This window comes from Patella vulgata, chromosome 2 (assembly GCF_932274485.2).
Source record: "Patella vulgata chromosome 2, xgPatVulg1.2, whole genome shotgun sequence".
Taxonomy (NCBI): domain Eukaryota; kingdom Metazoa; phylum Mollusca; class Gastropoda; family Patellidae; genus Patella; species Patella vulgata.
The window spans coordinates 13,987,816-14,000,146 of NC_065880.2; positions in this window are offsets into that span (position 1 = coordinate 13,987,816).

Genomic DNA, 12,331 nt, shown 5'->3' on the forward strand with positions numbered 1-12,331 from the left:
TCTCTCTGTCTCTCTCTCTCTCTCTCTCTCACATACTCTCTCTCTCTCTCTCTTTCTCTCATCGCGTACGTCCAGATCAGATTTGATTCATACTCATTTCTTCATTTGTTGTGAGAGAATATATTTATTCAGCCGGAGGATGAATCATATTGATTTCCAACAACCTTGGAATCTCTGTTCCAGAGATATGATATGTCCGGATTCCGGAACATAACATGTCCGGAAAAACAGGTGAACATGATCGAGATAATATATCTTGAAGCATAAAGGATCCTTATTAAATTAGGTCAACATCCAGGTTTTGCTTTCAGATCAGCTGCTGTCATTGGCTATCTTTTTTTGCGGGACACAGCTGAGGGTAGGCAGTTTCCACACTGTCTTTGTTTGGCGGGACGCACCTGAGGGTTGACGGTTGACGGTGTCCACACTTTGTGTGTCTTAATTTTTCCAGCGCAGTAAACCATAACTACCAGCCAAGTAAAGACGAACCAAACCCTCATACATTTGGATACAGTAGCCTACTGGTTGCAACATTCAAAAATAAAAGTATTTGAAATGCCGTGCCGTTACAAACATTTTAAGTGTAACAATTAGATTTAGCAAAATTCACCCCCCGCCCCCCCCCCCAAACAACTATATTTATCTCGTTGATTTCAGAACTTAGGCAGTATTATTCTACATATGAATGTAACTTCATCCAACCTAATTTAAAGTTGGTCAGTGATGTATAACGGGTAGACCTTGATGCCATATCCCCGAAGTCCGTAACGTTACGACATAGTCCAGGACTTTTCAAAATCCGATGGAGGACCCCGTCGCTACCACTGCCTTTTGCGCAAATGAGATTTTCTTTGGGGGGGCGGGGGGGGGGGGGGGTGGTGGAGACTGGGTTCCACTGTGCCCCACTGTGCCCCACTGTGCCCCGTGGTTAATCCGGGGTTGTATGCAAGTCATCTATTTCATTGTCAGAATCCCTGCACACGGTTCCTTGTGTTGATATAGAGTTCGACTATCTCTTCATCATCACCAAAATTGTGTTCTGATTGTAGCAAACCTTGTCAATTTGTTAAATATAGGAATCAACAATAATGTAAATAGTCACTTCAAGCAAACGCTTCTACATTATATATACCATATAAATGTATGTATCTGGTTATCTGGGTTTTTTTTTTAAATCGGCTGGGAGATCGTGTCAATCCCAGCTTTTCGAATTGTTGGGGATAACGTTTGTGGTGCTGCTAACAAGGAAACTGTATAGTCGTTACACTGTTACGGAACATTAAGCCACGAAAAATATCAATTGGCAATCGGAATTTTGAATTTAAAAAGCCACGCCGCGTTCCGACACCCTAAAATCTTAGTCTCAAATAACCGTAGTACCAGGTTGGCGAGGGTGTCCTGTTGAGTTGGGAATGTTATACGTTTGTAACACGGTGTTCAAATTTCGAGTAGTCAAAAGATAAATAACCACGTGACATACACTATACTTCAGGAAAGTTAATTTCCGTAATTTACCCAAAAATGAAGAGACTAAAAACTAAGGTCTGAGGACGGGGACCCTATTGCAGAGATTACATAGGCGTATACGGGTCTATTGTCCTTGTGGGGCAGGGAGAATATCATTTTTGCCCGAAAAATGAACCTACATGATTTTACCACAAAATAACCGTAGTAACATCTCGAAAATTAACGGCAAGTAGCGGAGCGAATTTTCTACAATTACTGCAGTTTAAGTTTGACAACTATACACCCCGAATCAGAATTATGTGATTTTCTGAAACTCGGAACTCCGATTGAAAATTGCACCACCCCGCAAAATGGTCAGTAAAAGTCCCGGATTTCGGACACTTCATTTTTCGGGATGGAATAATGTTCTGCACATTTCCCTTTTATATCCACTAATTTTTTTTTTTATCAGTGATGATCGCCCAAGAGGGGCAATCTATGGGAGAATATCAAAAAATATCTTTTCCACCAATCTCGACACATTTATTTCAGCCGTTCCTGGCATACAAATATGAAGGTAGACCTATATCCCGCTTTTTTAGATCAGGGGCCTGTTTCACGAAATTTTAACTAAGATAAAATCCAAATTTGAGTAATTTTATTGGATAATATTAGATTGATTTTAGTGCTTAGCCAATCAAAATTGAAGTATCTACTAAAATTTGGATTTTATCTTTAGTTAAGATTTCGAGAAACAGGGCCCAGTTGCTTTAACGTTAATTTAGAAAATTTAATGGACGTTTCAGAGACCCCGTAAATCCCATTTACGCTATAAAATATGAACAGAATCTTGTTTTAAATCGCACGTTAGTGACAATTATTCACCGCTACTTAAAAAAAAGAATACCTTATTTGGAACTGAGGCCCGACCCAGTCACCTACCTTAATGAATTAAAGATATGTTTAGTCAAATATAAAAATAAAACCTTTTCCATTCTGAAAATCTGATATTTCTAATGACAAGAAAATCAATTTTCAAACTCAAATTGAATTTAAAGAACCTCCCAAAATATAATAGTTAATTATTATTCATCGTCAACAACTACAATGTTTTGGGCTATTTGTAATAAGCGTAGGTAAAGAAACAGCGGAAGAAGGGAAAGGAAAACAATTTCCATAATTTTATTGTGCTACTTAATACGTACAACATGATCTGCCACAGGAAAGAATCCTTACCCCAAGTTTATTGTTTTGTTTCTATAGTCTATAAATTCTATTATTAGGTACAAGTATTAGCGTGAAAACCATTAGTTAAAAGACACAATTTATTTAGAGCTAAGACAACGGATATTAGTTTTTGGCTCATAACACCATAAATATTTCGCGTTGGCGTGTATAATAAATGCGTTTTATTAAAATATTTTTCAGTCTGAATTAAAAGAAAACATTTATGAAGTTCATGTTGTTTGAAGTGAAAACATATCTGTATAATTATGACCACCTGTGAAAGTATACAAAAAGATCCGGTATGTTAGCTCTTTTACGTCCTGGAAGATATTCAATCTTTCTGGACTGCCTCGAGGAAACACTGAACCAGCAAAGCAAGACAAAAACTGATTATTAAAGATATATTATTCAAGAAATAAATCTGCGTATTGGAGGTCTTTCTTTAGGTATTAAATGTTATATAAATTATTAATTAGACATTTTTTAACATAACAAGACCATAAGGCTCGAGATTCTAACTGGATTAGAACGGTCCGGTCATTAAATGATAAAATTTAAAAATGGAGAAGCAAGGCTAAGTTTCGAATGAACCAGTACTCTGGTTACGACAATAAACAATCAATGCACACATCATAACTACAAACAGTGATAACTTGGCTTAGAATAAAGCAATTTGAATACAATTTTCAAAATATTCATTTAATATTAATGATTTTTGAACCATTATAGCAAGAACGGTCAGCTCTTTATATAAATCTTACATAATGTATCTTTAAGTAGACTTTTAATGTAATTATGTTGATTTCAAAAATAGAGGCGGAAAAATCGTAAAACCAAGTCCAAACAACCATGGCTGGTACAGGCTAATAGGAAATCCTACAGTTCAGCTGATTTCATTTAATGTTGTCCAAACTTAATATCTGGTGTAGACTCTGCCAGTCTGGATCATCTGGTGTATCCAAATCGTCAGGAATCTACACTAGTTGATCCCTCTTACGGATTTATCCGATTTTCCACGGCTTATTCCACCTATAAGCAAACACAAATTTATTATATAATATTTGATTGAGAGTCAAAATATCAGTCGGATTAAAAAGAGGCCGATCAATGATTTTATTGATGGTAAGATGTAGCGCTGGCTTGTTGTGACCATATCCCATTATGTCTTCTGCAGAGGGTGTCAATTGTTGATAAATTTTAAATTTACAATATCTTTGCAAATAATGAACGGAATTAAACCACTTTTGGACAGAATGGATTTCCTCTTAAGAGATTCAGCTGTCATAATAGTTTTTGCTGGGTTCCCACTATCACGATTCGTGCTACGATTGAAATTAAGGCTTTAATAGCGGAGTAATCGTAGTGATCCTATCAGGACTTATATATTTATTGAGGTCAGTCGTAGCAATTGTGTTGATCGTATCGACACATATCCGAACCTATCTGTACGTACCAGATCGTGGACTCCATAAGGACAATCCTATCGTAACGCATTGCACGGCAGTGGGAACCTAGCATTAATTTGCAACAGATTAAAAATCCTTCAAATGACGATGGGAGACTCTAACGGGTTTACTTAATGCCGTAAATGTTAGTCCACAGTTTACGTTTCATGGACAAACTAATCAAAACGAGATTACAATTTCATTTTGATTATATTCCAGGTTTCTACACTCTATAGTAATTTAAATATCTTTCTATTACCGCTGAGGTCATATATTATAGCTGAAAGGCTTTTGCTTACAGAACATGGTATTTACGCACAAAATACTTGCATTATACCATCGAATGCAGCTTAAATTGCGTTTACCTCAGTTTACTGTCAACCGATTGAGAGAGAGAGAGAGGGAGAGAGATGGGGTTTAACGTCCACTCGACATAAACTAGGTCATTTCGGGACTAACATATGGTTCAATTTTATTGAACAATGGATGAGACTTGGATTCAACCAGAATCCAAAAATATTCAGTTATTTTCCGTGGAAAGATGACATCATGCCAGCTGTGAACGACTTTTTTTTAGGGTGACTGAAGAAAATGTTTTTCCTTACCGGCATCCCGGCCTTGCAACATCGTTGGCTTAAGTGTGTTCACCTGGAAGGGGACTATGTAGAAAAATAAATGGAAACCATCCACTTTGTACATGGTTTTATTTATACGGATAGGCTTAGAACTCTTCAGTCAGCCCTCGTATTCGTAAAACCATATGTTTTGTCTGGTGGGAAAAACATTGCAATCGCACATTTAAATTCGGTCACAAGATATCTCCAAAGCCGGAAGTATATATGAAATTTAGCACTTAATATTTCGTAATATTGATCGAAACTAATCTTGATAGAGATATTTGACTATTATATTAAACGTATTAATTAACGCATGAAGTAGTTGGCCATTGTTGGTTATGTGGGTGTACTATCGCTACACCTGGCATTAAGTGTTTAAAGTATTTAATAGGAAAAGCCCCTGAGCTCCATGTGTATTCTTCAGAATCGATAACTTGAGAAAATGGCAGTGTCCAAGTAGGTTTAATCACACGGTAATCAAAGTGATATTCGATAAAGGAAGGAGATAATATTATTGTGTGTGCTATGTGGGTGGGGATTTAACCTACTATACTGCTCTGATACCATCACTCAAAACTGTTGAAAATCTTTAAATTCATTAAATTATCGCTTAGTCAATATACCAAACTGATAGCTTTCCGTCGAAGATCTATTTTGTATGGATCTGTACTTCAATGTTTACTTTTCTTTTGAGAAACCCTCTTCTGATAACTGCTTGACAATATAGCAGCTAAACTAGCATCAGTAAAGGGGTTTCGAAGAACCTCTTAGCTTTATTATACTATAATCTTCATCAGTCATATTATTATCAGTTTGCAGAGTATAAAACGAACGACCAACAGGGCTGATATGCTTATATGGAAGTTTCGGAAATAGCACCAGTCAGGCGTTACCTTTACATTATGAAAGCAGCTAATAGAATCTAAGAAAAGGAAATTTTTCCAGGACAGCGGCGCTACTGCCTATTCTTATTTCGAATTCTTTTACGTGCCAGCCAATGTGTACAGGCCCCCGTCATATACCACTAACAACGAGGGTACCACGCGGAAAATCACCATGAACTATCTCGGACAACACCGGGATGGAACACGGGACCTCCAAGTCAGCGGGCCCACGTCTTACTCACTGAGCCACCGCGGCTCCCACACAGCTATAAAATGTAGCGACACGGTGAACACGCATTTTGCTAATAAATGATCTCATCTTAATAAATTGTTTAAGAGATAAATACATCTGCCGTTTATTAAAATATCGGAGAGTTCCGCTGTTATTAATGCTGACACTTTAATTAGGAAACGTCATAGACATCCCTTTAACAATTAACACGATCGCGACAATAAGCATACAATTTCCTAAACAGCTTAAAATTGTTTTCCAGGATCAAAACAGAAAAAAAAATGTCTTCCTTACTTATCTTTTCAGAATTTGAATAATATTTCTCGGATAATATAAATATACTGTTTTTTCATACCCAATGTTTCAAAATGATTCTTGCCACATTGTCATCTCATCAGTTACTGTTTGAACACACCAATCAAATATAATTTGGTACATCTCTCCTCACTTTGAAATCGAGCACCAGCTCTGAATGCAGTTAGAAAAACAGCTAATGGAACAAAAGCTATAGCAACATCGTAAGAATTGATGGTACAATATATGTGGGTTTTTTTTAACTATTATTTTGGAAAATCTTAGACAACATGTATGTTCGGCATCCTTAAATGAATCTAAAATAATGTCAAATTTTCTAATGATAAACTGTTTTGTCAAGTACAATCATATGGTTATTGCCAAAATATTTAATATTTCTCTGCATCCCCCTTAGTTTGGACTTGGGGGGGGGGGGGCCTGTCATTGAGTCAACTGGCGGGGTTTCGATTCCCCGGTTGTACGTGACAAGGAGTAGGGTCACCTGTCCAACCTCGTGGGTTTTCTCCGGATCCTCCCACTGCTAAAGACCCCTACGCGCAAGCGAATTATTGAAATAAAATTGAACCATGCGTGAGTCCCGAAATGACCTAGTTTGTGTCGAGTGGACGTTAAACCCCATTTCTCTCTCTCTCCCTTAGTTTCGTTTTTTTTATCTTTACCAGACATTGTTTTCGTGCTTACCTCTAAGTACAGGTAATAATATTATTAAAACACTTTGCCAACTTTTCATATTTTAGATTTCATCTATTTTGTTAAAAAAAATACACGGATACAGGAAATCAACCGGGCAAAATATCGATCTTAATACGACTTTGATTTACGAATTTTCTAGGAATCCCACCCAGTCTTTGATTAGAAATGGGCGTGTCGTTTACATTGAGATTATCAACGTCATGGGTTATTTTATGGCCTGTAATTTCTATGTTAAATATATATGATTCCGGATACAAGTCTTCATGTCATGTTATGGGAAATTCATGGTACTAAAGATCGTAAAAAAAGACAATAATACTCATTAGGATTAAGGTAGCTTATTAGCTAAAGTGAAATGCCAATATTTATCGGTAAAATAATGTGCACCTTCTGTGCGAGGAATTCATTAATGTAGAATTAGTATCAGTGTCGTCTGTTCTTTACTTCCTCAACATCATTAACAAACAACGCAAAAACAGACAATTCATTGAAATAGGTAGTGTTTATGATAGGAATGGGATGGGATGAATTAAAGTTTTAATGTCTCGACATAGAATTTTGCCCGCGGACAGCGGTTTTCCCGCCTACTCTTCTTCGATTTCCAACCGTCAAGGGTTCTTTTAAATGTACGTTCCACCCAAACATAAAAACCAAATATCTGTAAGATATGTGAATCTCTTAACCCTTGTGCGGATACAACGGAAACAATGGGTTACCATGTACACGCCCCCCCCCACCCTTCAAACACTTATTAAATTCCCTGCCTAAATTGTTTTATGCCCGGTGCAAGCTCTGAACTTAGACTCGCTCTTTCTGATTTTATTGTGTTGATCATTGTAGTATTCTAGAACTGTAAACACAAATCGAAGACTCCACCAACCAAGACAAAAGACGATTCTACACGGAAATGACAAAAGTGATTTGCAGATTTAAAAAATACCTTATAATTCACCGCTAACCTGTTTTTACATAGGATATTTTCCTTATTGGATAGATTATTCTTCAACCTTTATATAAAACACTATATTGATCGCATTTGAATAAAATTGAGCATACAATAACCTTTCTATGGTTGGGGTTTTGGATTAACCATTGTTTCCGACAACAAGGTTTTTCGTACAACCTGTTTGCACAAGGGTATATTTTAAAATGAGAAATAGATTCATGATTGAAACCATAGTATTAGATTCTTTGTCGAATACAAGCAAACGTGTGCAACGGGAGATTCGAAAAATGGTTAATTGCAGGACTATCAAATGTTAATAAAATGCTTGTTAGTAAATGAGCAGGGGACGGACAGTTCATAACTGAAAGAAAAATGATAGGATTTATTTACGCCGGTTTCACAAAGCCGACGTAAGTTTTTTTCTTAACTTTGTTTGTCACGAATTGTTCCACACACTTACTATGCATACTGCTGTAAACATTCCCACGGTCTGAATTTTGACAATGTCTGCATTTATAGCCCTTATATTTGATTTTATCATTACCTCTATGGACGTTAGCGATGAAAATTCAATATCCCTTATTGTAGCACTATCGTCGTTGCGACATTGTTTTTAAATTTATAGACAAGGAATAGAGAAATAAGATGGCTTTATATTTCATTAATTAATATCTTTGGCAAGTTTATAGTAATTTCAAACATATTCACATATGTGGAATTGTACTAAATCAACTTAGTCTTTAATTGACATATTGTTACATAAAAAGAGCTTTTTAACCAAAACAGGTGTCACAATTTACCACCAGAATTACACGTGAGTGGAATTATTCTAATTGCATCATTTAGCTTAAAGTAACCAATCATATCGTTAATTGCACAGGTTCAGGGCCATGAACAGGCTTTCTGTGCGTGATATGCAGGGGTCTTATAAATTAAATCATAGTAAAGTTTTAAGTCAGACTTCCATTAGATTCCAGAGAGCTTCCATCTGAGTTCTTAGACAGTCGCGAGGCTGGCTAGGGTGGAGAAATGGTTTTAGCTAGTATTGTTATTATGCTTGTATCCATATATGTATTCGGCTATGCTATATAAAATGTAGAAGCGAACTGTTGCATTGTTATTCCTGGTAAGACAAACGTCTTATGAAATCAGTAAGAGAACTGTAAGAAGTAAATACACAACGTGAAACAGAAGTAAAGACAGCTAGGGACAAATTCTAGACGATCACAAGGCTACAGAAATATGTAGTAAGAAAAGATGCATGGGTCGTATGTAGGATGTGGCGACCGGTTCCCATTACCCGCTCTCCACGTCAGACAAAAGACCTATGGTGCTACATTATACGCCAAAATTTTACTGTCATTTGATGAATAAAACTTTTTATTTGCATGCCCTTTAGTTTACTCGTTTTTCTTTACTACCGGTACGTCATAGCGCGTGACACAGTAGCATACGTCGTCTGCCAGTACTCTGTCGAAGCCGAAATGGAGTCTACTCAGAAAATGATTATACAAAATTGGAATTCTGCAACTCTCAGTGTTTTAATAAAGGGCTTTTGGCAATCTGATTAAAACACAGATCCAATTTCGTTTCGTTTTTATAGTTCAAAATTTCGATTTTACTTGTCTTTACCACACTCGTAGTGTAGGCCATCGAAAGTATAAAAAACGAAACGAAATATAGATCTATATTTTAATTAGATTGGGGCTTTTGGCAAAATTATGAAACCCATAAAGGAAAACGTAGTAACAGCCCGACAACATATTTTAATATGCATTGGATATTAATGATCATTGTAAACCATTCATTGCTTTCAATGTTTTTGGCTGGCTGAACTGACATTATAATAATATGCTAGTCTTTTTCCACTATGTATACGGGCTTTCTGAATTCTAAAATGTCTGACCGTTTTTGGGTTTTTTTTAAAGTTGCATTATTGTGTTTTGCTTTAATATTCAACTCTTGACATTTTAAAATCACCAATATATTTTTTCCAGACACATATATTTCATATTCTTTTGATATAAATAGATAAAAAGCTTGCTTTCCATCTAATGGTATATACAAAATATCTTAATTTTTATTTTATTACCATGTTTTTCGATCTGTTTATGGCAGTTGTCTAGGAAACTGGCTGTATTTCAAGTCATAATTAGTCTACGTTTATACGGAATTAAAGTACTCATTAGGGTAACTTTCAACGAGACCAATTTCACGTGGAAGAGAGGGGTTATAATAGTACATAATACGTGATCATACAAATATTTGGTATGGTATATATAGAGAATCTCCTACCAGTCTTTTTTGATATGAAAAAATATCAACACAAGTTGATAAAGTAACTAAAAAACGAGGCTTTGCCGAGTTTTTTTTTACTTTATTAACGAGTGTTGATATTTTTTGATATCAAAAAAGACGAGTAGGAGATTTTATTGATCACCCAATCCCTTCTTACATGCACAAATAGATAAATATAATTCTTTGCTGTAGATTTCACTTTTACTGAACATTACGGCGTAGTGATACATCATTTTTTGACAGCAATTCAACCATTGCAAAGTCCTTTATATTGACCCAGTTTTTCCATCAAGGTCAATTGAATAACAATAGTTCATTTTTAATTAAAAAAAAGTTACTTTTAATAAGAAATGAACTGTTCTTTGAAAATAAAAAAAAAGTAGTTCCTTTTCACCTGACCAATCAAATTCATGTAAAGCGATATCTCCTGAGGATGAAATATGAAATATATCACATAAGCGATATCTACTGTAGAATGTATTATTGGGTGATAAAATGATATAATGTATTCTCATTTCTTGTCTTGCTTGGAGCTGCTGTGCAAACAAATCTTAAACGTTCATATTTCTGTTTTGACCAAACTGATGCATGCCAAATGGGGATGGGCGCACACCAGTTATAAAATTTTCTTAAATCGTTATTAAAAGAAATATTAAAGACACTATCATGTTTGTACAAATTTTCGTGAAGATAATTTATTTGTACGAGTTCTATATATTGGCTAAATGGCTAAATATCGTCATTGATAAAACATACATTATGCAAGAGCTAAATAGCCTATTGCAGGTCTTTCTTTAGGCGTGAAATGTTATCTAAATTATTAATTAGACATTAATTAACCTATCCAGACCATAATCATAACTCTTGATGGCATTGCTAGCCTGCGATGTTTATTGGATTAGCTTCCGATTTGCTGTTCGACTTCCATTCATAATTAAATTAAAAATGGATAATCGAGACTATGTTTTTTATCCTGGCAACTTTAGTAATGATGATGGAGCCTAGCCCCGATATTCAATTGCTAAAATCTCGGTTAAGAATGGATCAATTTGACTGAAATTTTCAGCAAATTGCCTTTACATTATCTAGTTTTTAACTAGTTTTTAGCTCTTTATCTAATCTCCCATAATTAAGCAATGTGATAATAACCATGAACTGTAGAATAATAAAACACGGTAAAATATGTATAATACAGCATTTTATTTTATGATCAGTAGTGGATTACCGCCTTTTATCAGTGAAATAAAAGTGTTATTCCACTGGCTAGTTGTTTTTTTACCTAAAATGATTGTAAAATCATAAAATAAATAGAACATTTGTCGTTTTGTCGTGAATAACATTTTTTATTTCATCTATAAGCAAGAAAACGTTTATATTTTCACTCATGCTACGCATTCGTGAAAATATAAGTTTTCTTGCTTCTCAATGAAATAAAATATGTTATTCACTCTAAAACAACAAATATCCTCTATATACTCAATCTGATTAAAATACAGATCTATATTTCGTTTCGTTTTTTTATACTTTCGATGGCCTCTACTACATGAAGATCTGACCGGTTGTAGTGGAAGGTCGTGTCAGGGGTCATACGTGCGGCTTTTGACCCAATGACGTCAGGCATTTGATTCACCAATCGGCGTTGATGTTTCTAGTGTAGCAAAGACAAGTAAAACGAAATTTTTAACTATAAAAAACGAAACGAAATAGGATCTGTAGTTTAATCAGATTGCATTATACTGTGGGACAGATAGTACATTATTATAAATAAAACTCTCCAGCAAGTAGTTCGTTCGCCTTCTAGCAGCAGACAAATATGGGGTACCACTACCAAAACATTAACAGGTGCCTGTTCGAGTTGTTTGCCAGGATTCGTTTGCCGTATCGCCTCACTGGGTCTCGACGATGGTGAGCCGATTTTCTTAGTCACTTGTTTTTTCTCGTCTATCCGCGGCCATTTCTGAAACTGCTCATGATATCATCCTATTTAGAGACTTATAGGTAATAACATGCTTCTCGTCTAAGCATCAGATGTAAATAAATTGCAGCAGCTAGTAAAGGTTAGAGTTGAGTGATATTTTATTACGTTCAAACCGTCTCCTATATCGCGCCCAGAAATTCCCGTTAAGTCTGTAAATCGAGAAGAAGGTTTAAGATCATTTCTATTGTAGTTCTGACATGCAAGAAATATACATTGCTAATAACTGTCGTTTACCTTTGTGAATTGACAA